The sequence below is a fragment of the Erythrolamprus reginae genome, chromosome Z (genome assembly GCF_031021105.1).
Source record: "Erythrolamprus reginae isolate rEryReg1 chromosome Z, rEryReg1.hap1, whole genome shotgun sequence".
Lineage (NCBI taxonomy): Eukaryota > Metazoa > Chordata > Lepidosauria > Squamata > Dipsadidae > Erythrolamprus > Erythrolamprus reginae.
In genome coordinates this window covers 102,287,427-102,314,574 of record NC_091963.1, presented here as the reverse complement: position 1 = coordinate 102,314,574, position 27,148 = coordinate 102,287,427, and the positions used below count along the sequence as shown (strand labels likewise).

The following is a 27,148-nucleotide window of genomic DNA, read 5'->3' as shown; positions in this document are numbered from 1 at the left end:
TTGTGCCAATTTTTCAATGTTATATATTTCAGGTGCTGTGGTAAAACATGACAGGAGAAACCTATGTCCTCTATTATTTTTTGTATCACATTAAATGGTCTATACAGAGTTCTGCCTTAGCCATGAAAGCCAGCTGGGCAATCTTGGGATAGTCGTTGTCTCTCAGTCCAACCCACTTCACAAGGTTGTTATGGTGGGGAAAACAGGAGGGAGATGTGTTGGATATATTCACCATCGAGTTATATGCAAAAATAATACATTATAATAATTTGTAAAAATAATAAAAGGTGGGATACAAACATAAATACAGTATCTACATATCCTGTATTTTTCCTTCAACACAGAGGCAAGTGCCTGAAGGAAGTCCTCCATAAGGGCTGTCCTCTCAGGCATTTAATCCTAAAAAACAGACATTCATAGAATATGAAACACAGTTACACACAAAGAGAAAATGAACTACATATAATATATTAGTGAAGATTTTTCTGAAGCTTTTGAAAATAAGCCTTGAACACCAATGCCTTGCAGTTGGGAAGTCTGCAGATTTAAATAAGTCTATGAAAAAGCAGTTTTCTTTGCTCAACCTCAAATTTATATCAACAGATAATTCACAAGTCCCCAAACAGAGGGAAAGAGAGAAATGACTCCGGCTCCTGAAGTGGGAGCATATTTTCCCCCTTTCTAGGTAGGAGAAGGACAGATGCTAAAACTATGCTAGGTCTTCCTTCCTTGCTTTCCCTCTATCTTATTATTTTATTAAGTAGTTATCACGTTTCTACAAAGAGAGAAAAACCACCATGAATTTACGTGATATTTTACTCGGTTAATATAAATTGCCACTCCGTGGGTTAAAGTGTGTGCACTAGGGGATTTGCTCTGCAGCCCACTTGTTTCACAATCCACAGATACACTTTTGCCAAAGTGTATGGTGCACTTTTGATGCTGAATACATGTAATGCAACAGTAACTATTTATTTACATAGCACCATCCGGGAAGCAGAACTTTTAATAAAAAGCGAACAGGTACCGCTTCTATTCAGCGACTGGGCACTTCTAGAACTGCTGCTTTCGTTTCAACTCTCCCAGGGGGGAAAGAAACGGCGATAACCAGAAAAGTTATTGTTTTAAATGTCCTTAGCAGTCCGAGGAGTGCACTTATTTCCCGCACATCCCTGTGAAAGGCGTAGTTAAGGAAAAGGCTTAAAATAAAGGAATGCCTTATTTCCCGAATCTCTTCCCCTTCCTACTTACCTTAGGGTTAAAATGCCTTGCCCTTCGCAGGCCAGGCCTTTCCTAACTCCGAAGTAGAGTCTGCCGTCTTTGTCCGAGTCTTCCTGCTGCTTCCCACTCCGTTTTTTTCTCTCGCCGCCGCCGCCGCCTCCTCTACCTCTTCTCATATGGCTAGACGCACTCCGGCCCTGCCATAGGGCAGCATTTTCTCCACGTGCTGCTTGCCTGAGCAGTGCCTGACTTCGCTCATTGGCTCACCTCCCGTGGGCAGAACACCATACGCTTAGAGGGGGCGGAGCGAGAGAGAGTTGCAAAGCTTAATGGGAATTGCAGTTTTTGGGTTTTTTTTAAATCTGCGACTTTCGATTTTCACCGCGTGCGGAGGCAGAAGTGAGCCGGGAAACCGGGGACAAGTTGTTTTATTTTAAAATCACCCTTTTTTCCCTGTCATTGAGTATTTGTTTCACTAATTTTATCAACGGAGAAATTAATGCAAAAACCTAGTTACATTTGAAAAGAGGACTTCGGAGCCTCTCCTCTTTAAGAAATAAATAAAAACTGCTTCTAAACGTGTTGGAAGTCTCTTTTTTCCTTCCAATCATAAAATTATAATTGTACTACCAGTTATCTATGTTTTAAATAAGTATGAGAGTACAAGTACATTGTGCATCATCTACCAATTTTTTCACTTCCTCATTTCATCAGCAAAGGTTTATATACAACAGCCCTTTAAATTCCTAGGAAAGCAGAAGGCAGCAAAAATAAAAGCAATACTGTACTTCAATTACTCCTTGCTAACTAGAAACAGCCGAATAGTAGCAGTTGCAGCCAATCTGTTAACAATATTGTAAGTGATTAATTTTTCTTTATGTCATTGCCTTCTCACACATTACATGAATGTATATACTGTATATGTATAATTATTATTATTATTATTAATTAGCTTTGTATTATCTATGCCACATTTTTCAGAGAATAAGACGCACCAAAGTAGAAGACGCACTTAGATTTTAGAGGAAAACAAGGAAAAAAGTATTCTGAACCAAATGGTGTAGTAATATATTATTTAATTAAAAAAACAGTGCAGCAGAATACTTTTTACAAACATGTACACTTTTTTTACAAACTTCAAACTTGATTTGTGGACTTCAATTCCCAGAATTCCTCCTCCATTCATGCTAGTTCAGCAATGGGAATTGAAGGCCACAAGTCTTAAACTTGCACCCCTAACTCCTAACACAGAGGTCTTCAAACTTGACAGCTTCATGCCTTTTAAAAAATCTTAATGTATCATTGCATGAACTTTTATGAATCACAGTTCAATGCATCAGATATGTAATTATGAAAAAAGGTGGGTGGGTGAGGATGTGTCACACACACACTTTTATATATACAAAAGTAGCTGGATACCTGTGCTTCGCTATGAAACTAGTAGTTATGTCAATGATACATTGACACTTAAAGCTTGAAAATATACTGCATGTAGAAGGTAAAACTCCTTAGCATTTTTCCGGACTTGGGTTCTTAAGTTGAAAATGGTTCTCAAGAAGAGGCAAAAAAATCTTGAATACCCCATTCTTACCTTAAGTAGAGGCGTCCTTGGGTAGAGGTACCACTATGTTATATTTCCCCAAAGAAGAAATGCAGAAACATATTCTTAAAGGCAGAAAGCAGCTCCAATCTTCCTGAATAGGAAAACAGCTCCAAGTAGAAGAGACTGGCCATTTGGAATGGAGATTTTGTATCCATTCAGGAAGACTGGGCTAATCTATTAATAAACAAAACTCAGAAGAGGTTAGAGTTGATGGGATTAAAATCTACATCCTCCACCCAAATTCTAAGGACAGGACATGATCTATAGGATACAATAAGATTTACTCACCACCATTAAAATAGCAAAAGACAGGAGGTCACTACATTGCATACACCCCATCCCCGGAGCATCTCAATTAAAAAATCCCAGAACCCTATAAAGATCCATCCACTCACTCAGCCATTTTGTCAGCCACCCCAGAAACATGCTGCTGTCACTGAAGTTTCTGGCATCCAAATAAACACTACCTTCTTTCTAATCAGCCAGTCTCCATTTTATTATTTCTCCTGGCTTAGAAGTGGACTGGAATTCTTTTCCTACATAAATAATGGAATAATTAAGCCATCTTGCTAAAAGAATATTGAACTGATGTGGATAATGGCTTAGTCATGTGATTTCTTTTTCTACCCATTTTTAAAATGAGAAATATAATGCAATGCCTATGCAAAGAAAATATGAAATCTCCCATTTCAATATAAACTCAGATCTTTATTTTATTTATTTTATTTATTCATTTGTTCAATACATAAATACATAGGAAGAAAATAGACATGTGATAATATAAAAAAGAGGGTGAAGGTGAACTTAGAGGAGAGGATATATGAAAGGAAGAGAATATATAAGATAGGTGAAAAAAAGGAAAGACAATTGGACAGGGGACGAAAGTCACACCAGTGCAATTATAACTTTATAACTTTAGTTATCTTAGGCAAGTAATGAATCCAGCCTTTTGGTATAATTAAATTAGAACAAATTTCCAGAAATTCAGCTAATATGACCTGAAATTATTATCTATCTTACAGAATTATTGTAAGAATTTCTTTAAAATGTGCTGTTATAAAAGTAAAAGTAATGCAAGTACTATTGAAACTACCCTAGTAACAGTTAGCAAAATTGCCAGAAACATTTTTGTTCAGAGAGGTGACTGGCTGAATTCTTTCAAGAGCCAAACTGCATAAAATCTATTAATTGGGATAAAAGGCAGATCACATTTGCAGCTGGAACAGAATACAAATTGTATGGTTATACATCTAAATGTGTTATGGAATTGGTACTCAGTTTGGCTGTTTAATGCTTCATTAATATTTGCAATGTTCAGATCATGGGATAAACTCCTACATCAAAAGAATAATAGGATTGCAAATAACAATTCGCAACTTGCAAATATATTTGCAACAGCACTTCACTGTTGCTGATTCTGATAATTGCAAGCTGTTTTCCACAGTTTTTTTTCTTCTTCTTTAATTTGAAAAGAAAAGTATGTTGTCTAGACAGGTATCATATATGACAATGTCAGGTAGGCAATCCAATTTGGCAAGACAGTGAAAAAAGCCCTTGTATTGCTCTCATTTGTACAGAGGACAAACACAAGAGTGAATAGATGGCAGCCAACATGCTTAACTGGCTCAGGTAAGAGGTTAATCTACTGTGAGAGCCAGGAGTAGGTTCTAACTTACTTCACTCCCCACTTCCTCCCATGCCACTGTAGGCGCACGCAGAAGCTAAAAACAAGATGGCGGCATCTATGGCGATGCTGAGAGAGCTGGTTTAGGGGCATGGCTCAGCAATTTCAAGGGAAATTCCCACTACCAGTTCTGATTGTTAATTAACCTGTAAGAGTTATATATATATATCCCCATACTGAAATTTCACAAAATCAGTTGCATTATCAAAATGCTAAGTCTGTGAGATGCCCCCTTTTTTCCATATATACAGTAGTTCTTCGTGAAAAAAACTTGGGGGGAAAAACAGCTTTAGAAAAATACATCTTTCTGTTAGAAAACTCAGTGCAAAGATCTAATGGAACAAGACACAGTTCTCAAATACTGACTGGCTATGGTGACTGAGCCAGGACTGCCACTGAATATCTGATCAATAGAAAGAAGCAAAGAAAAGCAAGTAACTTTTATCAGTATTAAGTATATGTTGTATCCTGGAATGGCTACCTTGTAACGCTGTAAATAGTTTGTTCCTCTTTTCCAGCGCTGTCTGAGCCCAAGCAGGAAGTCGCTCCTGATTGGCTCAGACGCGGCCGGCTCTCGCTTTGGCGGGAACCGCAAAAGTATAAAAGAAGCGGTTTCTCCCTGCAGAGCCAGTCGGTACTCGCTGAACTGTCACTTTACCTTGCTGAGCTGTCACTTGTTCTCTGAGCTGAATAAAAGTACCGATTGCTCAAAACCCTGTCTCTGGGTCTACTTCACTGGCGACGAACGAACGGAAGAACTTCGCGTGCAACATGGACAAAATCCAGATCGGCCAGGCTCCAGAACTCTTCGATTCCGAGAAAATGACATGGGACGAGTACATGGCCACCTTCGAGATATTCCTCGAGGCGGCGGGAATGCAGGACGCCGGAGCCGATCGCAGACGGGCTATTTTTCTCAACTACTGCGGCGCAGAGATCCGTAGACTTGCCCAAACTCTCACCGAGCCAGAACAAGCAAGAGCCACAGCGTGGGACGTCCTTCAACAGAAACTAGCGAGCCATTTTAAACCAACCAGACCAGCCATGGTTTACCGGCATCAATTTCACATGATGGCTCAGAGAGAAACCGAGTCAATCAGCCAATTCACAACGCGGCTTCGAACGGTACTTGCTCAATGCAAGTTTCAAGACCCGGAAGCTCGCCTTACCGACGCCTTGGTTTTCGGCATGAAGAGCAACTCGGTGAGAAACAAACTCCTCACCGAAGAAGAGCCGACGCTACAAACCGTAATTAAATTAGCACAAACCGCGGAAGCAGCCGACGCAGCGGCAAGAGAATTAAAGGAGCACGGAAGGCGAGAAATCATTGCCAAAATCAACGCCGAGTCTCCCAGCGCCGAGGGAACAGACGACCTCAGCCAGCCGACTAGAAACGGGGACAACTGCCTCCTCCTGCAAGACCAGCCGAGACATCCTAGAGCTACTCACCCAGCCCCCTGCGCGGGCTGCCGGGGAAATCACCAGCGCCATCGATGCCCCTTCCGAGACGCTACTTGCCACCGTTGCAACCGGAGAGGCCACATCGCCATCGCATGCAGAGCAACGGCACCAGAAGAAACGTTTGCCACACAACAATACCAGCGACCTCAAAACCAACCCCCCCAATCGCGAGAAAGGAGACCGTTCCGCAGCTCGGGTCAAAGGAACTACTCAAGCGCTAACCGCGACTACAATAGAGGTAACTCTAAATTTTCCGTGAATAACACGGCAACCAAAAAGGGGGCTAAAATTGTTATCTCATTGTTACTAAATAACCAGCCTTGCTCAATGGAGCTGGATACGGGCTCGAGATATACCATCATGCCCTGGGAAAAATTTAAACTATACATGCCTAATGTGTCTAAGGCTGACTTAACTCAAACCTCATTGGTGATCAGAGACTTCCAAGGGGGGGTAATCTCGGTCCTGGGAACAGCAAATGTACCTATTGCCTTTAAGAATGTGAAATGTACCCTTCCCATGCTTATTGTGACGGGGGCCAAACACTCCCTGCTGGGTCTAGCGTGGATGGAACCGTTGGGGATCGAAATTTCGGGTGTGTGTAATGTAAACTGTGATAATATGCCTAACTTTGTGAAAGAGTTCCCTGAAGTGTTCAGCCCCACCTTGGGATTGTATAAGGGACCCCCTATATCTTTCTCTATCGACCCAAAGGTCCCACCGGTCAGACTGAAACCTCGCAGGGTTCCCCTTCCGCTTCTCCCCAAGCTGGACATGCAGCTGGACAAACTCATTAGTCAAGGTATTTTGGTCCCTGTGGAACAGGGGCCATGGGAAACTCCCATAGTGACACCATTGAAGCCAGATGGCTCTTTAAGAGTTTGCGCTGATTACAAATCAACCTTGAATAAGGCACTCCAACACCACCCCTACCCCATCCCGGTCGTGCAACAACTCTTACACTCCCTGGGGGAGGGAAAAAGGTTCGCAAAGATCGACCTGGCCCAGGCTTACCAGCAGCTTCCGGTCGATGAACAAACAGCAAACGCCCAAACGATTGTAACACACAGGGGGGCTTTCAAATGCACGAGGTTACAGTTTGGGGTAAGCATAGCCCCAGGAATATTCCAGAGCATCATGGAACGCCTATTGTCAGGGGTAAATGGGGCAATTCCATATTTTGATGACATCTTAATTGCAGGGGAAAACCAGGGGCAAGTGAACAAAAGAATAAGGGAAGTACTTAAGAGGCTACAGGACAAAGGGTTACGAATCAAGCCTGATAAATGTGTCTGGGGAACTGACAGTGTTGAATTCCTTGGGTATAAAATAGATAAGGAAGGTATCCACCCCACAACAGAGAAGCTGAGAGCAATTAGAGAAGCCCCAGAGCCACAAGATAAGAATGAGTTGCAGGCATTTTTGGGCCTCCTTAATTTTTATTCCGTTTTTTTAAAGCAGAAGGCAACAGTAGCAGAGCCTCTCCATCGTTTACTCCAGAAGGAAGCCCGCTGGACATGGGGGAAAACTGAACGTGAAGCTTTTTCTCAAATAAAAAATTTAATAACTTCTAAAAGTGTAGTAGTCCAATATAGTGCTTCACTACCCATTAGGCTCACGTGCGACGCTTCGCCGTACGGCATAGGAGGAGTCTTAGCTCACGTTCTACCGAATAAGACAGAGGCCCCAATAGCATTCTTTTCAAGAACCATGACCAGCACAGAGAGGAATTATAGCCAGTTAGACAAGGAGGCTCTAGCATTAGTGGCAGGGGTAAAGAAGTTTCACAATTACATTTTTGGGAGAAGCTTTGAGCTAGTCACTGACCACAAACCCCTACTAGGCCTGCTAGCCCCCAACAAGCCCACTCCACCTTTTATGTCTCCAAGACTAATCAGATGGGCCCTTTTCCTCTCAGGGTATCAGTATGAGCTCACCCACAAGGGGGGGAAGGAAATCAATCATGCAGACGGCCTCAGCAGATGCCCCATAGCAGACTTGGTAGAAGACCCTGTTCCTGCCACAGATGTGCTAATGATAGAACTCGAGGAAAACCCACTAACCACAGCAAAAGAGGTAGCTGCACACACGCAGCAAGACCAAATCCTTAAACAAGTGGTGAACTGTGTTCTAAAGGGATGGCAAAATGAGATTGTTAAACCTGAATTGTGTGATTTTAAGAACAAAAGGCTTGAATTATCATATGTAAAAGGTTGTTTGCTGTGGGGGGATAGAGTGATCATCCCCAAACGCCTAAGGGAAAAGGTACTCAAAATGTTACACGTGGGCCATCCTGGGATTGTCAGGATGAAGAGCCTAGCAAGGGGGCATTTATGGTGGCCAGGGCTTGATGCTGATATTGAAAGTTGGGTTTCAAAGTGTGACCCGTGCCAAGAGTCTAGGCCCAGTCCCCCCAAAACAACTCCGGCTGAGTGGGAACAGCCTGCTGGGCCTTGGTCTAGGATCCACATTGATTTTGCTGGCCCAGTGGGGTCTCAGTACTTCCTAATAGTGGTTGATGCTTTCTCCAAATGGTTGGAAATAATAGCAATGAACAACATAACCACAAGTGCCACTATCAAGGTATTGAGCAGACTGTTTGCATCCCATGGTTGCCCTGATCTATTAGTGTCTGACAATGGACCACAACTAACAGCCAGGCAATTCGAATTATTCCTAGATGGCCTAGGGGTCAGACATGCCCTCATCTCGCCTTACTCGCCCTGGGCTAACGGGTTGGCAGAACGTTACGTAAGGGTGGCAAAGGAGGCATTGCACAGGTCAGGCCCTGGAGATGTGCAACAGAACTTGGACCAATTCTTATTAACCCAGCACATTACCCCTAACTCGCACACACATGTAAGCCCTGCAGAGTTATTGATGGGGAGAAAGTTGAGGTCACCATTAGACAGGTTAAACCCAAGGTTCTGTGTGAATAATAACCAAATGTGCATGAAACCAGAAAGAGAAATGTATTTGGGTCAAAATGTATATGTAAAATGCTTTGATGGAAATGTAAACTGGATGAAGGGAATTATTGTTAAGCAAAACGCACCCAAGACTTATATTGTTAAACTGGAGGATGGTCGTTTGTGGAAACGACACATAGACCACATTCGGAAACGAACTGAAAACCAATTGCAACAACCCGCTGACTCGGACTCTCCCCCTTCAACAGACTTTTGTACATTGCCCGAACTAAGAAACACGCAAAGAGACTTATCGGGCCAGGGGGAACCATCCAGCGACGCCGAGCCATCCTCGTCCTCCGAGGCCTTCGTTGGGCCCGCCAGGCCAAGTCCGCCACACCGGGAGAGCAGCGGCGAGCCATCCTCCACAGTCAGTGGCGAAGGAGAAAATGGTCTGCGCAGGTCAGCGCGAGAGCCTCGAAGGCCTCACCGATTGGACGACTTCGTCACGTGGCTTTCTTGATGGATGAGTCCAACTATGAGGGGAGGGGTGTTGTATCCTGGAATGGCTACCTTGTAACGCTGTAAATAGTTTGTTCCTCTTTTCCAGCGCTGTCTGAGCCCAAGCAGGAAGTCGCTCCTGATTGGCTCAGACGCGGCCGGCTCTCGCTTTGGCGGGAACCGCAAAAGTATAAAAGAAGCGGTTTCTCCCTGCAGAGCCAGTCGGTACTCGCTGAACTGTCACTTTACCTTGCTGAGCTGTCACTTGTTCTCTGAGCTGAATAAAAGTACCGATTGCTCAAAACCCTGTCTCTGGGTCTACTTCAGTATATTCTAGAGAAAATGGGCAAGGAGTCTGCAATCTAGATATAGTGTGTGGATTATAAGGATAACAGACCGGAATATGCCTGACTTGTTTATATATGTATTAATACAACATTCACTGTCAATATATATCTAGCCAATATACTGTACAGAGATAAGGTTCGACTACTGTAATGCTCTCTACATGGGGAAACTTCAGATCGTGCAGAATGCAGCTGCGAGAGCAATCATGGGCTTTCCCAAACGTGCCCATGTTACACCAACACTCCGCAGTCTGCATTGGTTGCCGATCAATTTCTGGTCACAATTCAAAGTGTTGGTTATGACCTATAAAGCCCTTCATGGCATCGGACCAGAATATCTCCGGGACTGCCTTCTGCCGCACGAATCCCAGCGACCGGTTAGGTCCCACAAAGTTGGCCTTCTCCAGGTCCCGTCGACTAAACAATGTCATTTGGTGAGACCCAGGAGAAGAGCCTTCTCTGTGGTGGCCCCGACCCTCTGGAACCAGCTCCCCCTGGATATCAGAGTTTCACCCACCCTCCTTGCCTTTCGCAAGCTGCTTAAAACACACATCTGTCGTCAGGCATGGGGGAATTGAAATTTTTTCACCTTCCCCCAAGGCTTATAGCATTTATACATGGTATGCTTGTTTGTATGATTGGTCTCTTAAATTGGGTTTTTTTAGATTATTTTTTAATATTAGATTTGTTACATTGTCTTCTTTATTGTTGTTAGCCGCCCCGAGTCTTCGGAGAGGGGCAGCATACAAATCTAATAAATAAGTAAGTAAGTAAGTAAGTAAGTAAGTAAGTAAGTAAGTAAGTAAGTAAGTAAATAAATAAATAAATAAATTTCCTGATGGTGAGAGCGATCAACCAGTGGAACGGCCTGCCAGCAGAGGTTGTGAACTCCCCAACTTTGGACATTTTAAAGAGGAGATTGGATTGCCATTTGGCTGGAGTGCTGTAGGATTTCCTGCTCAAGCAGGGGGTTGAACTTGATGACCTGTAAGGTCCCTTTCAACTCTGATAATAAATAAATAAAAATATGAATACAATACCTACCTCTGTCATCAGGCATGGGGAAATTGATTCCCCTGGACCATTTTTGTTTTATGCATGGTTTGTGCTACTAATTTGGGTTCCATGACTTTGTCTTGGGTTCTTTACTTCCTCGTCGCCACTTTTAAGTCGTGAGAGAACACACAAAAAACTGGTCAAATTCGTTTATTAGGAATCTGCAGCTTGAAACAAAGGAATCATTTTGTAGCAACAAAAGACAACACGCGGCTCGGGTTTCCCTTTTTTAAAGGGCTCAGGTTTTAGGCGGCATGGCTTTGACAGCCGTTTGTACTTTCCCGCTCGCTGCTTGACCAATTACAGTATACTTTAAACTATCTATGAATAGGTAATTTGTATAATGATTGATACCCCTGTAACCATGGATACAGAACAAGATGTATGATTGCTTTTTATATGAAGGGGTTTAAATTCTTTTAAATACGGTGTTCCCTCGATTTTCGCAAGTTCGAACTTCATGAAAAGTCTATACCACGGTTTTTCAAAAATATTAATTAAAAAATACTTCGTGGTTTTTTCCCCTATACCACGGTTTTTCCCGCCCGATGACGTCATATGTCATTGCCAAACTTTCGTCTGCGTTTAAAAAACATTTTTAAAAATAAACTTTAATAAATAAACATGGTGATTAATAATATAAATGGTTGCTAAGGGAATGGGAAATAGTAATTTAGGGGTTTAAAGTGTTAAGGGAAGGCTTGGGATACTGTTCATAGCCAAAAATAGTGTACAGTGATCCCTCGATTATCGCGAGGGTTCCGTTCCAAGACCCCTCGCGATAATCGATTTTTCGCGATGTAGGGTTGCGGAAGTAAAAACACCATCTGCGCATGCGCGCCCTTTTTCCATGGCCGCGCATGCGCAGATGGTGGAGTTTGCGTGGGCGGCGGGGAAACCCCGATCTTCGTCTGCTCGCTGCTGCTGCGGCCGCCCAGCAGCTGTTCTGCTCGGCAGCGCAGCAGCAGCGAGCAGACGAAGATCGGGGTTTCCCCGCCGCCCACGCAAAGGGGAAAGCCCGGCTCCTCGCTGATGCCCCCGCTCGCCCGCCCGCCCGCCGCCCGCCAGCAAGAGGGGGAGAGATAGAGAAAGAGAGAGAAGGAAAGAAAGATATGAGAGAGGGAGGAAGAGAGTGTGAGAGAGGAAGAAGCAAGATAGAGAAAGAGAGAGAGAAAGAAAGATGAGAAAGGAAGGAAGAGAGTGACGTCATTGGGTGGGAAAAATTGCGATATAGCGTTTCGCGAAGATCGAGATCGCGAAAATCGAGGGATCACTGTATTTACTTCCGCATCTCTACTTCGCGGAAATTCGACTTTCGCGGGCGGTCTCGGAACGCATCCCCCGCGAAAATCGAGGGAACACTGTATTGGATTTGTACTGTTTTTATTGTTGTGAGCCACCCCGAGTCTTTGGAGAGCGGCGGTATACAAATCTAATAATAATAATAATAATAATAATAATAATAATAATAATAATAATAATTTCCATTAATTAGTTCTAATAAGCTGAATATCTTTTTTTTGGGGGGGGGGGTTTGCAGCAGATGACTTGGCAAACTGATTTCTTCTTTGTTCTTTTCCATTTTGGCCAGAATCCCAGCCATGTTTGCAATGGCCAATATGCTGACATTTTGTACAATTTGTTTTTTTCTTTAAAATCTTCAGCTAACTCTTATTATAAAAATATCGGTGTAAGTTTTCTTAATAACAATGTGCAGGTCATTCTTGATTTATGCCTGTAATTGGAACCAAGACTTCTGTTGTAAGTCTGTGAGTGAACTGATATATGAAAGTAACCCAAGCACTCCCCATCGTAGTCATTAACTAAAAATCATGTCATTAACTAAATATTTGTCCCAATCCGAACCATGCTGGGCATTTCTTGGGTTGCTTGACATGTCATTCTTTTGCCCTCCAGTCCACCTTATCCAGCCAATCATCAGGCATTCCTTTATTCCTCAGTCCATCCCAGCACCTTGTTTGTCTTACTTTACTCCCCATCCCACCCCACGCAAGCATTGGCTAGCAATCATTTGTCCTGCTGCTTTCTCTTCCACTTCATTGCACCAAACTTTCACTTTTTGCGCCTGGCAAAAAGGGTCCAAGAAGGCAGCAAAGGCAGTGAAAAGGCAGTGAAAAAGAAGCAGTAAAGACAGAAAGGTACTTTAGCTTCAGCTTCAGTTGCTGGGCACAAAAGGAGAAAGATTGGTGTGGAAACTGGAAGAGAAGATAGCTGGAATAGCCACGCAGTTCTGGGCTGCTTACTGCCTGCAAAGGGCAGAGATGGGGAGAGGAGACAGGCAACCAGGGGAGTTGAAGCATCCCTGCAGTTGTAAATGCAGGTGCCTGAATTTTAATCACACGATCATGAGAGTATGAGTCATAAATCCATTTTTTAGCCATTGTAATTTCAAATGATCTCTGAAAAAGGTTATCTGTAGGAGTTCACTATTGCCTTATTCCAGGATATTTTCTAGTCTTCTTACTCTAGCTTACAGTCCTGAGTATTTCTTAATTCAAGAATGAATTGTATATTTGTCTTATTTACAATCTGATGAAAACCAATTTACATTAGCAATACTATAGAGCAGTTTCAAGTTGCTTGTCTAATGATTTTTTCTTATATTCTAAAAACTCATCTTAATTTCTTCCTGTTGCTATTTTCTTGCATTTATGGATATTCTTTATTGAGATATCTTTTGACGAGAGATCTGCAGGATCAAAATCTTATGTCAAAATGACAAAACCGGTGTCATGTTATTATAATAGAAGCTCTGCTTGTATAGTGCGATGTCATGTACAGAATGAAATAGTTTCCCTAAGGTCAGAAGCTATGAGAGAAGGAAAGGCTCCAAATTTGCAGATAAATTCATTGTTGCATATCCACCCCCACCTCACCCCAACTTGGAGAAAGAAAGAGAAAAAAAGGTCAAATCATCTCTTAAATCAAGCCACTGTCAAGGGTTGAGACATATTTTCTCATGTGAAGCCACTTTTTTTTTATTTATAACATGACAAATGCCATTCTGCCGCATACCTCCCAGCAAATAATAAGAATACACAAAGTCGGTCTTCTCCAGATCTCATCAGCCAAACAATGTCAGCTGGTGGGCTCACGGGGAAGAGCGGCATATAAACAAACAAACAATTAACATTTTCATAATTAAACTGAATAGTCTTGCCCACAAATGACAAATTGTTTAGAATATGGCATACCTCCTATTGTTAGGGTATGAACCAGGGGTGAAATTTAACTGGTTCAGATCAGGGGTACCAGTAGCAGCAATTTGAAATGGTTCACCGAACTGGTAAAAACCACCCTGGTTGGCCCAGTCCATCCCTTCCCACTTGCCATTCTGCTGTGTGTATGCCCGGAGATGACCTGGCCGCACTTTTCTTCCTCCCTTTGCAGAAAAGGGAAGGGAGCCTGCTTGGAAGGAAGAAGTGGCAGCCTGCCTGTCCCTTTGGTCTCTGGTAGGGAAGGGGCCAGGGGGAACCATAAAGGGAGCAACTCTGCTGTGAAGGGAGGAGAAAAGTTCTTCTTCTTACTGCCACAGCTTTTCTTCTCCTTCTCGGGCAAACATGAGAAGGAGATGAAAAGCAGCCAGGTGAAATGCTAGAAGACTTGGCTTCTAGCAGCTCTGTCAGCTCTGTGGTCTTGGCTTGATGGACGTGGCATGGTGGGGTAATGTTGCCCCACCTTGCTGTGAGTGACATCAAGTTGGCCACTCCCATTCAGTCATATGACACCCCACCATGCCACACCCACAGAACTGGTAGGGGGGGGGAAATTGAATGTCACCCCTGGTATGAATTCTTCCAGAGACCAAATTAAAATCAGTTTTTGTCATAGGCATCTGCCAGAGGACAATGAAACATGTATTATGATGTCATGGCACAGCTTATATTCATGTATCTGATACCAGGACATAGTATGAAAGATCAGAGTTTGTTTTGAGAAATTGGAGAGCCTTTCTCGACCTTTGTATTCTGAAAGTATTGGGACAACCAGTCATGATGTCTTCTATAGAAGTCTTGTTGGTTGAGGTCTAGGAGTTGCAATTCTCTGCATGGGGAAAGGAAGGATAGAAACAGTTGTCACACTTATGACTATTATAGCATCCTCACAGTAATGTAGTCAAACTTCAGATGCTTGTGAACCACAGCGTGTATTTATGATGGTTGCAACATCCTGGAATTTTGGGATTGTCACTTGCAATCTTCCTAGGGAAGTTTTGATAAAGGTCAATGGGCGAAGCCAGATTTGCCTAATGACTGCATAATTCACTTAACAACTTTAGCGATTTGCTTAACAATCATGGCAAAAAAGGTCAAAAAACAACTTTTTGCTTTGCAATGGAAATTTTGTGCTCAATTGCAATAATAAGTCAATAAGTAACCATATAGATTAATAAAAATTATAAAACATATACTCATACAAGGCACGAATCCCAGCGACCAGTTAGGTCCCACAGAGTTGGCCTTCTCTGGGTCCCGTCGACTAAGCAATGTCGTTTGGCGGAGAAGAGCCTTCTCTGTGGCGGCCCCGACCTTCTGGAACCAGCTCCCCCCAGATATCAGGGTTGCCCCCACCCTCCTTGCCTTTCGTAAGCTCCTTAAAACCCACCTCTGTCGTCAGGCATGTGGGAATTGAAATTTCCCTTCCCCCTAGGCTTATAGAATTTATACATGGAATGCTTGTATGTACGAGTGGTTCTTTAAATTGGGGTTTTTTAGATTGTCTTTTAATATTAGATTTGTTTACATTGTCATTTTATATTGTTGTTAGCCACCCCGAGTCTTCGGAGAGGGGCGGCATACAAACCAACCAACCAACCAACCAAACAAACAAACAAACAAACAAATAAAATTAAATAACAAATGTAGTTGGTTTTAGCTGAAACAACTTCAAAATTGCATTTGAATGTTATGAAATATCTAAGTTATAAATAATAAACTTAGATATTTCAACACATCTGGAATAACCAGTTGGACTGTTGTAAATTGAAGGTACAACTTTCCCAGCCCCAGAAGAACAAACCAAACTGGTTCTCTAGCTTAATCAATTAAAGAGTGTCAGAGTGAAGTAAACTTTCCTTTTATGATCAAATACAATTATGCTCACAACTGTTGAAAAGTTGACTTGGTGTCCCCAAACACTCTTCAGGGGTAGCCCCATATAGAGCGCATTGCAATAATTAAGACGGGAGGTGATGAGGGACTGTGCGCAGAGCCTCCTGATCTGCAACTGGTGAACCAGGCGAACCTGGGCAAAAGTCCCCCTGGCCACAGCCAAAAGTGAAGTTGTGGGTCCAGGAGGACACCCAAGTTGTGAACCCTATCTGAGGGTGACAATGTTTCCCACCCACACACACAGAACAATGGACGGACAGATCGAGGAGTCCTTAAGAGGAAATGCCCACAGCCTCTCAGTGTTGTTTGGGTTGAACTTGAGCCTGTTGGCCCCCATCCAGATGATCTCGCCCAACAACTTCGTGTAGCTATTAAATAGTAGGGGGGAGAGGACAGACCCCTGCAGCACTCCAAAAAGGAGAGGCTGAGGGGTGGACCTCTGCCCCCTTAACACCGACTGCAAATGACCGAAAAGTTAGGAGGAGACCCCCTGTATAAAGGTGCTTCCCATTCCCAATCCCTCCAGTTATCGCAGAAGGATAGCATGGTCGATGATATTGAAGGCTGCTGAGAAGTCGAGGAGCACCAGAATAGAGGAATGTTCCCTATCCCGGGCCTGCCAGAGATCATCCATCACTACGACCACAGTGTTTTCCGTGCTGTGACCGGTCCTGAAATTGGACTGAAAGGAATCCAGTAATCAATTTCATCCAAGGACTGTCGGAGCTGGAGTGCCACTACCTTCTCAACAACCTTACCCAAAAAGGGCAGGTTGGAAAATGGCCTATAGTTCTTCAACTCAGCTAGATCCAGGGATGGTTTCTTGAGGAGGAGTTGCACAACCGCCTCCTTCAAAGGCTGCAGGAACAACCCCTAACTCAAGAAAGTGTTAATCAATGCGTGGATCCAGTTGCGTGTCACCTCCCGACTGGCCAAAACCAGCCAGGAGGGGCACAGGTCCAGTAAGCAGGTGGAGGAACTCTATCCCATCGTATAACGATATATATTTAACATTGTTATTTCTGACTATTATTGCCTTGTTATTTTTGGTCTAGCTCTGTGATGGTGACGCGTGTGCCAGACATGGCATGCAGAGCCCTTTCTGTGGGCACACATGCAGTTGCCCCAGCCCAGCTCCAATCACATTTCTCCGTTGCATTTCACTCAATCAATTCTAACGTCTCACAAAAGATCTCACAAAGTTGAAACTGATTGAATGAACTTTTTCACTTGCGTGTTTCACCGTGGGGGAGACAGGATTCTGTCCTCCTCCTGAAGCCCATTACGATGCTGAGCCATAATGCGACCCTGCATTGTCTTGTCTCAGCAAACAAAAGCAGTTTCTTTTATTTTACTAGTGTTGGGATAACCCACCTCCCCGCTCGCCAGCTGGGCTCCTTCAGGCACTTAGCTTGGGCACCTATTGGCTTCACCTCAGCGAGCGGCACGCAAAAGTTTGGCTTGAGAGACTGAGTTCTCAAGGGGCCGATTGAGCACTAGGGCTGGATACAAGAGAACTTTCATTCTGGGCTTTGAGATTCCTAGCTGCAATGGCCAGCAAAGCTAGGTTCATCCCCCTACGCTCTCTCTCTCTCCCTGTCTCTCACACATGCACGCATGCGTGCACGCACACACACACACATTGGATCTTTCTTTCTTTCCTCCCCCGTCCCACAAGAAACCCCTGGATTCTCTCCCAACCCTGCTTTTCTCATACAGGCACCACCCACATGAATGACATAAAGTGGGCTACGCCCATTCAGTCACATGATTCCCCCCAGCCATGCCCATCCAGTCATTAAGAAGAACCAGTCATTAATTATTTGAACCGTATCACTGGCAGTAAAACCAGGTTAAATTACCATGTTGGCACTTTGCAATAAATAAGTAGATTTTGGGTTGCAGGTTGGACACTCAGTCCCTAAAAAGTGTGCCATCACTGCACTAAATAGCATGGAAGGTAATATCCAGTTTAAATTTGCCCATTCCTAAACTCATTTATAAACATTCAAGGCAGTAGTGGGTTGCACTTACTTGCATAGCTTCTGTACATGTGCAGGAAGAAAAACCGCACTGAAATTTTGTGAGGGGATGATTGCGCGTGTGCAATTTTGGCAGTTTTTTATTTCCGCACATGCATGGAAGAAAAAAATACTGAAATTTCACCTGTGCGAGTGTCCCCTTGTTCTTGTGTTCACTTTCCTATTAAAAACACTTCCCTCCTGGACCTTATTTAACCCTTTAACATATTTAAATGTTTCGATCATGTCCCCCCTTTTCCTTCTGTCCTCCAGACTATACAGATTGAGTTCATTAAGTCTTTCCTGATAGGTTTTATGCTTAAGACCTTCCACCATTCTTGTAGCCCGTCTTTGGACCCGTTCAATTTTGTCAATATCTTTTTGTAGGTGAGGTCTCCAGAACTGAACACAGTATTCCAAATGTGGTCTCACCAGCACTCTATATAGTGGGATCATAATCTCCCTCTTCCTGCTTATTATACCTCTAGCTATGTAGCCAAGCATCCTACTTGCTTTCCCTACCGCCTGACTGCACTGTTCACCCATTTTGAGACTGTCAGAAATCACTACCCCTAAATCCTTTTCTTCTGAAGTTTTTGCTAACACAGAGCTGCCAATACAATACTCAGATTGAGGATTCCTTTTCCCCAAGTGCATTATTTTACATTTGGAAACATTAAACTGCAGTTTCCATTGCTTTGACCATTTATCTAATAAAGCTAAATCATTTACCATATTACAGACGCCTCCAGGAATATCAACCCTATTGCACACTTTAGAGTCATCGGCAAATAGGCAAACCTTCCTACCAAACCTTCCCCTATGTCACTCACAAACATATTAAAAAGAATAGGATCCAGAACAGACCCTTGTGGCACACCGCTTGTAACCTGTCTCTGCTCAGAATATTCGCCATTAACAATAACTCTCTGATGTCTACGCTTCAGCCAGCTGCAAATCCATTGAACTATCCAGGGATTAAGTCCAATCTTCACTAATTTATCTATCTATCAGCTCTTTATGTGGAACCGTATCAAAGGCTTTGCTGAAGTCCAGGCAGGCAATATCCACGGCACCACCTTGATACAAAACCTTTATTACATAGTCAAAGAAATCAATGAGATTAGTCTGACATGATTTGCCTTCAGTAAAGCCATGCTGATTTGGGTCCAATAAGTTATTGTTTTTTAGGTGCTGATTTATCCTCTTTTTGAGTAGAGTCTCCATCATTTTAACATTTTAACTGGATATCAGTTTAAAAAAATGATATCCAAATTCACCTAAAATTACAGCAAGATTTCTTAGCAATAGCATTGAAGTGATTTGTTATTGTTATTTGTTATTCACGATAGTGTTTGTGAACCTTTTCTGCACTGACTGCCGAAAGGGGAGCATGCGCACATGTGGGGGAGCACCAGAAATTTGAAGAGCAAGGGTGCGCAGGGATTGCTCTTTTGGTTTCCTGCACCTCTGTGTGCACAAAGACCAGCTGGCTGGCATGCATATGTGCACCGGAACCCAGAAGAGCAACCGACAATGGCTGGTATGCCCGGAGAGATGGCTGCGTACCCCTTCCAGCGCACATGCCATAGGTTCGCCATCAGTGATTTAGGATGTCCCAAATTAATTAATTTCCATCATGCCTACAGAGCTCCATTTACTCTCACATGTGCTTTACTCTTAGTTTCACTCATCCCCTTTTGAACTTATTGGCAAGGATGATCTTACTGGAAGCTCATGTTCTAGTCATCATGGTTCTTAAGTCCATTAGTGTTTCTTCCCACCTCACTAAGAAGTCATTATACTTCTTGACTTTGACTTTCATGTAAATGTACAACCAATGTATAAACCATTGTAAATGTAAATGCATAAACCATTGCTTATTTGACCCCTATGACAATCATTAAGTGTTGTACCACATGATTCTTGACAAATGTATCTTTTTCTTTTATGTACGCTGAGAGGATATGCACCAAGACAAATTCCTTGTGTGTCCAATCACACTTGGCCAATAAAATTCTATTCTATCCTATGTACAACCAAAACATTTTCTATTCTATGTAAATGAATATGAAAAGGCAGTTTGGTTCTGATTGACTTGACAATAATAACACATTCACAAAACCTTTTGGATAATACAAATCCCATGTCTTCATTCCGCAGTTCCCTGAGTACTGCATAGTTATCTGCCCTGAGTCTTTTAGTAGACGGGCACTTTTTCAGAATTTGGATCCAGCAATGTCAGGCAACTAAATGAGAAAGGAAAATAAATGTTGAGAGATTGAAAAAGAAAGGAGAAGGAAGAGACTGAGGTCTTCCATTTAGACTGGTGAAAGGAATACAGTGGTACCTCTACTTACGAACTTAATTCATTCCGTGACCAGGTTCTTAAGTAGAAAAGTTTGTAAGAAGAAGCAATTTTTCCCATAGGAAACAATGTAAAAGCAAATAATGCATGCAATTGGGGAAACCACAGGGAGGGTGGAGGCTCTGTTTTCTCCCAGGAGATTCCTAGAAAGGCCCCACAGACGCTTCTCCCCGCCTTTTCCGGCCCTGTTTCCTCCCAGGAGATTCCTAGAGAGGCCCCACAGAGGCTTCTCTCTGCCTTTTCTGGCCTTGTTTCCTTCCAGGAGATTCCTAGAGAGGCTTCTCCCTGCCTTTTCTGGTTACAGTTTCAGAGGCTCAGGTTTGTAAGTGGAAATGGTTCTTGAGAAGAGGCAAAAAAATCTTGAACACCCAGTTCTTATCTAGAAAAGTTCGTAAGTAGAGGTGTTCTTAGGTAGAGGTACCCCTGTATAATAGAGATAATCATGGTACTCTTAAGTTCTAGGAAAGTGAATTACAACAGGATGGCTTAATGGTGGCCTGACTTAGGTAAGTTGCTGCTATTGCGTTGGCCAAATCGTAGAAGTGTGTGCAATCACACATGTCAGAGTGACCTTTCAAAAGAGGCCAAATGAGGATTAGATAACAGTGGGGGAGGGAAGGAAACAGGGGTGGGCTGCTGCCCAGTCAGGTGGGAACGCAGTGGGGTAGCAAAAATGGAGCTCCACCCAGAGCACCCAATTTGCACTGAAAGAGGTTGAAAGAAAATGCAGAGCGTCCTGCATAAGCCACGTCCACAGTGTGGTAGTAAAAAATTTGGTAGCCCTTCACTGGAGGGAAGGCAGGATATTGTTTGACCGAAGAGATTCCTCACTATCCTTTTCATTTAAAATTCCCTCTATCCAGATTTTTACATTAGGTTTGCAAGCATAGCCATATACAAATTGAATGTTCATCCCAAAACAATAAATAAAAAATAAATAAAAAACAAAATAAAATATAAATTAGGCAGTGAAACACCAGTGGGCAGGAACAAGGAAGTGTCATAAGAATATTTCAAAAGAGAGAGAGCACAAATATTTCATCAAATTTAATTTAGTTAATTGTTTCAGATTTAAAAATCACTCCTACCCATCTGATAAGCATAATCACTAGTTTTACAGGTGAACAGTGGTACCTCTACTTAAGAACTTAATTTGTTCCGTGACCAGGTTCTTAAGTAGAGACGTTTGTAAGTAGAAGCAATTTTTCCCATAGGAATCAATGTAAAATCAAATAATGCATGCAAAACCATTAGGAAAGAAATAAAAGGTTGGAATTTGGGTGGGAGGAGGAGGAAGAAGAGGAGGAGGACAGTCGCTGTCAAAGGAAAAAGGTGAGGTGAGGTGTATCAAAAAAATCCAAACCTTTAAGGCTCCCTCTCATACACCCGGTATGAGGCTGCCTCCCATATACTGCACCAGAGGGAGAAACCCAGGGGGAATGGCAGGAAACTGGCCGGGCCTTCGTGCCACTCTCAAATTTCCTGGGAAATTTTTCTGGGCTCAGGTTTTTAAGTAGAAAATGGTTCTTAAGAAGAGGCAAAAAAAATCTTGAACACCCGGTTCTTATCTAGAAAATTTCTTAAGTAAAGGCGTCCTTAGGTAGAGGTACCACTGTATATGGTTGCGTTCTGGTCTGTGCTATAACAATAAAAAAACAACAACAGAGCTTCTGCAGACACAGTAACTCCAGGCCTGGGAACAAAACCAGGTTTTAAGAAGAGTAGACAACTCCAGGAGAGTAGAAACCTATTTCCCCGCCTCCGGACTGCCAACATCGACTGTTGCCGGCCGAAGCAAGCCTGGGATTTTCCCTTTTCTTTCCAGCAGCTGGGCGAGATGCCCCCCTTCCTCCTCCTCTACCTCCGGAGCCCGGGGGGACAGCCACGCATTCCTCTTTGTCTCCCTGGCCAAAGAAGTGGCGGCCAGTTGAAGTTGCAGCCCGGAGGCATAATCCAGCCGCTGCTTCACCTTCCTCCGCTTGATCCTCAATAACCCCGGCAACCCTGCACGACTTCTCCATCTGCTCCTCGCCTCTCCTGCCCATCAGGCGGTTGAATTGCAACTGCTGCTCGCCAGGATCCTCTGAAGCCGGCCCGGATGCACCTGCCTCCCCCCACCTCTTGCCAGGCAGGCAACGAAGCGCTTGGGGGGATGTCCGGCTTGTGGTCCAGAGTCGCCTCTCCTCAGTGCCCCCAAGCCAAGTCGGCGTCTCCCTGCTTCTCTGAGCCTCTCCTCAGAAACCCCGAAGGTGGGATCCGTTCTCTGTTCCTGGCTGCCTTGAGTGGAGCCCGCTGGTTCTCCCATAAGTTCGCCTCAAAAACCCCTCACAAACTCCCCTCCAACGGGAGATGTGCGTCTCACGTTCTGTCTGCCATGTCCCCCCGATCCTCATCGCCCACCCTCCACTCCCCGGGGAAACTTTCACCTGGAATAGGGATGAAGCATCGTCCGGCGCCAAAACTGTTTCTGTTCCGTTCTCAGGCAAGCCTCTAGATGGATGGATGGATGGATGGATGGATGGATGGATGAATGGACAGATGAATAGATAGATAGATAGATAGATAGATAGATAGATAGATGATAGATAGATAATAGATAGATGATAGATAGAAAGATAGATAGATAGATAGATAGATGATAGATAGATAGATAGATAGATAGATAGATAGATAGATGATTGATAGGTGCTGCGAAGCTCCCAGCCCCTCTGTTGCTAAGCACTCAGCTCCCCTGTTCCTTGCTGCATAGCCAATGCATGGCTACAAGGAAGACACGGGCCAGGGGCCCAGAATTGGGTACTAACCTGCATAGCTTAGTAGCTGCATTTAAAGGACATGATGCTTTCCCCAAGATGTGGCCTTCCTTACATGCATCTTTTCTGCATGTTCGTAGAACAGTCTACCCCCATGATGGCGCACCTATGGCATGCGTGACACAGGTGGCAAGCAGAGCCACATCGGAGGGAACATGTGATGTTGCTTTATGTCAACTCCAGTGTGCATGTGCATGCTGGCCAGCTGATTTTCAGCCTTTGGAAAGATTGTTTTGTCCTCCAAACACTTTAGGGAACATCCCTGAAGCCCTAGAATACCAAAAAACCCAACGCCCAACAGACAAACTGGAAGTACGGAAAATACACTTCTGGTTTGCCGGTTATGCTGATTTTTGCACTCTGAAGGGTGTGAAAAATAACACAACAGGCAAACCAGAAGTATGTTTTCCAAACTTTTGCTTTGACTGTTAGGCTGTCTTTTGCATTCCGGGGCTTCAGGAAGCTTCCCTGAACCCTCTGGAGTGTAAAAAACATCAGAACAGGCAACCAAAAGTCTATTTTTTTTCTGGATGTTCAGTTTGCCCATTTAGCTGTTTTTTCATGTCGCAGGCAAGAGAGGCCTGTGTGCATGCACAGGGATGGGGAGGGGAATTTTGTGCACGCGTGCGGCTGCATGGGGATGCGCATGCGTGGGGGGAGGGCTATGGGCTTGTGCACTCATACTAACATACCTACACACATCCTTTTGGCATGCGAACCCAAAAAAAGTTTGCCATCACTGGTCTACCCAGTTCTTTGTACAAATAAAAACTGATATTTTTTCCAAGTCTCTTTTTTGGCATTCCAGTGACCTTACACATCCAATTCTAAAAATATGTACGTACATATTTGAACTTTATATTGGTAATCGATATATGCCATCAGAATAGTTACATCCTTAACTAAAATTTCCAAAAGCTTACTTTGATGACTAGGCTGTAATTAAACTACATATTTGAACTTTGCTCAGGTGAGTTTTGGTTGCAACACAGTAACAAGCAATCACCACCTACCTGCTCTATTTTTCTGTTTCTCAAAGCTGCTATTTATTTATTTATTTATTTATTGATTGATTGATTTGATTTGTATGCCGCCCCTCTCCGGAGACTCGGGGCGGCTAACAGCAACAATAAAGCAGTGTACAATAGTAGTCTGATGTTAGAAACAATTAAAAACCCATTAATATAAAAAACCAAACATACATACATACATACCATGCATACAATTGTAAAGGCCTAGGGGGAAGAGGGTCTCAATTCCCCCATGCCTGACACATAAGGAATTTGTATACTGCATCCATTTTGAATTTTACTGTTGTGAGGTGTTAAACTACCCTTTCTATTTGACCATGGCACCAGGAAAATTATGACAATTCATCAGTAGTACCCCAAAAGGCTGATGTAATCTGATGATAAAAGAGTCTGAGAAACTGGAATACTATTCTTATATTTTTATTAGTTTATTGTCTCTGTGTTCTAAATGAGTCTATGGATCTGTCAAGAAATGAAGCAAATTTGATTAGAACTTGGGCAAAATGGTACAACTGGTTGGATCGTAATTATAAAATGAAATAAGTTGCTATGCACACAGCTCAAGGATGAGATATGTGATCAACTGAAGTACGCATAAAAGTTAAAAGTAAACAATGCATTAATATTCTTAAAACATGAAAATAAGAATAATATAGATATAAGAATATAACAGTACACTTGACTGCTAAACAAAGAATAATAAGACATGATTTGGTTTGTCAAGTTATATAGTTTGTTAGGTTGTTTATGTTTTCTCTTTATGTTTGTAGTTGTAATTAAGTATACAGTATATGTATTTTTTCTTTTGTTATTGTTTTTCTTTTTCTCTGTATGCTTTATGTGACAATTTTAAAAATTACTTAATAAAAACTATTTTTTACTAAGAATACGACGGTGAACCATAAAGAACACTTAGTCAGTAAACTAGACTTGGAAATTGTAGATAAAATTAAACACAGTACTTAGGAATAACCCTATCTGCTAAATGTACTAATATAAAAGAAGATAGCTACGACACACTAATGAACAAAATAAAGTTACAATTAGAAAATTGGACTAAACTTCCAATTTCACTATTAGGAAGAATAGCTACAGTTAAAATGTCCATATTACCAAAGCTGCTATATCTCTTCCAAACAATTCCAATTAGATTAGACGAAACCTTCTTTAAAAACTTAGAAAAATATTTTTAGTTGGTATCATCGACTAAGCCATGAAAAAAGAACAATACTATTTGATTCAACCTTTGATAACTGCAACAAGAATATGTATAGCAGTTTTGGAAAAATGAAGCACTGCCAAACGATAGAAATCTGATTTTAAAAATGTTAGATTGTGCAGAAGCAGACAAATTGACAGTGGAGCTGAAAGATCAGGAAGATACAAGATTTCACCAGATGTAGAAGGATTTTTATACACGGTTGAACCAAAGAATGAATATAAAGATTGCTACATGAAAAGGGAACAAAGTTAAAAAATTTAAGTTAAAGAATAATAGTTTAAATGTGAACCTTATTACTGTTTGACTAGATATGTATTCGCATGTTGAAAGTTTGTAATCAAGTAAACTGGTTATACTTTAAACCGAATAATAAACCACAGGTAACACTTCTGTACAAGAGAACCTGATGAGGCTGTCGGGGAGACAGACGGGGGGGAGGGGGATATGTAAAGTCTTGTGTGTGTATTGTTGTGTATATATCATTTATATGTAAATAAAAATTATTTTTCTAAAAAGTATTTCCACGGAAATTCTCATCTTCTTATGATGAGACCACTTTGTACATCCCTCTATCTGAAAATAAAAAAAATTGTGGTGTGCTTGGTGCTTCTGAACTTGTTTGCTTGCAGATGTTGCGTTATCAGGAATATTTTCAAGGAGGTGTTCATATAATCCCTACTAGATGAGTTTGACTTAAAGGAGACTTTCCTTAAATAAACTCTCCGCTCAAAGATGTGGTTTTTAATAGAAGAAAAGGGGTCAGTGACAGCCAAAGAACAAACAAAATCGGGCAGAATCAGTTTATCTTAGATTAACAGTTCTGCAAAAGAAAAGCCATATAAAATAGGGTTATTATATCTGGATTGCAAAAAATTTATACCACTACTGATCGTCCGGAATTTTATATGATAATCCTAATACTACATAGGTTCCAAGTTACTGGATGGTTTCTTCCAAAGTTTTTAAAGAAGACACTAAGAGTTATTAATCTAATCCTGGGTAGCTTCTTCTCTGGCAATATTAATCTACTAACCAGAGCATAACAAACATTTGCTAGACCAATTCTTCAATACAGCTCACCTGTCTGAAACACGCATTGCCCATCAGATATTAACACAATTGAGAGAGTCCAAAAATATTTCACAAGAGTTCTCCACTCCTCTGCTAGCAACAGAATACCTTATTCTACTAGACTTGAAATTTTGGGCTTAGATAGCCTAGATCTTCATCGCCTTCAATCTAACCTAAAGGTAGTCCTCAGAGAGGGGCGGCATACAAATCTAATTAATAAATCTAATCTAATTGATAGTTTACAAAATCATTTACCACAATGTCCTACCTGTCAATGATTTCTTCAGCTTTAACCGCAACAATACACGAGCACATAATCGATTCAAACTTAATGTAAAACGCTCCAAACTTGACTGCAGAAAATACGACTTCAGCAACAGAGTGATCAGTGCCTGGAATGCACTGACTCTTGTGGTTTCTTCCCCAAACCCCAAAAACTTTAACCTTAGACTGCCTACAGTCGACCTCACCCCATTCATAAATGCACCAGAGTGCCCTCCCTCCCTTAATGTTTCTCCTTTACTGGTATCAGGTATAGAAATATTGTTATATCTTTGAATACCACCAATACTTGACAGAACAAATTAAAAAGGAAAAATAAGTCTGTAAGGGGCGTGCATAAGTGCACCATTGTGCTTACCGTCCCTGTCCTGTAACCTACCTGGCTAATGTTTAATGTTTATACCAATACCTATTACCTTGTTATGT

At 42.4% G+C, this 27,148-nt stretch overlaps 1 protein-coding gene across 2 annotated transcripts in view; it reads right to left on the bottom strand.

The window, feature by feature from the left end:
• The window catches only part of ACLY (ATP citrate lyase), an 80,479-nt gene extending 78,482 nt beyond the window's left edge, over positions 1-1,997 (bottom strand). For both annotated transcript variants that reach the window (XM_070727445.1, XM_070727446.1), the window contains exon 1: positions 1,252-1,997. The gene's annotated coding sequence lies outside the window, so the exon portion shown is untranslated. The remainder of the gene's footprint in view (positions 1-1,251) is intronic.
• Between the last annotated feature and the right edge of the window lie 25,151 nt (positions 1,998-27,148).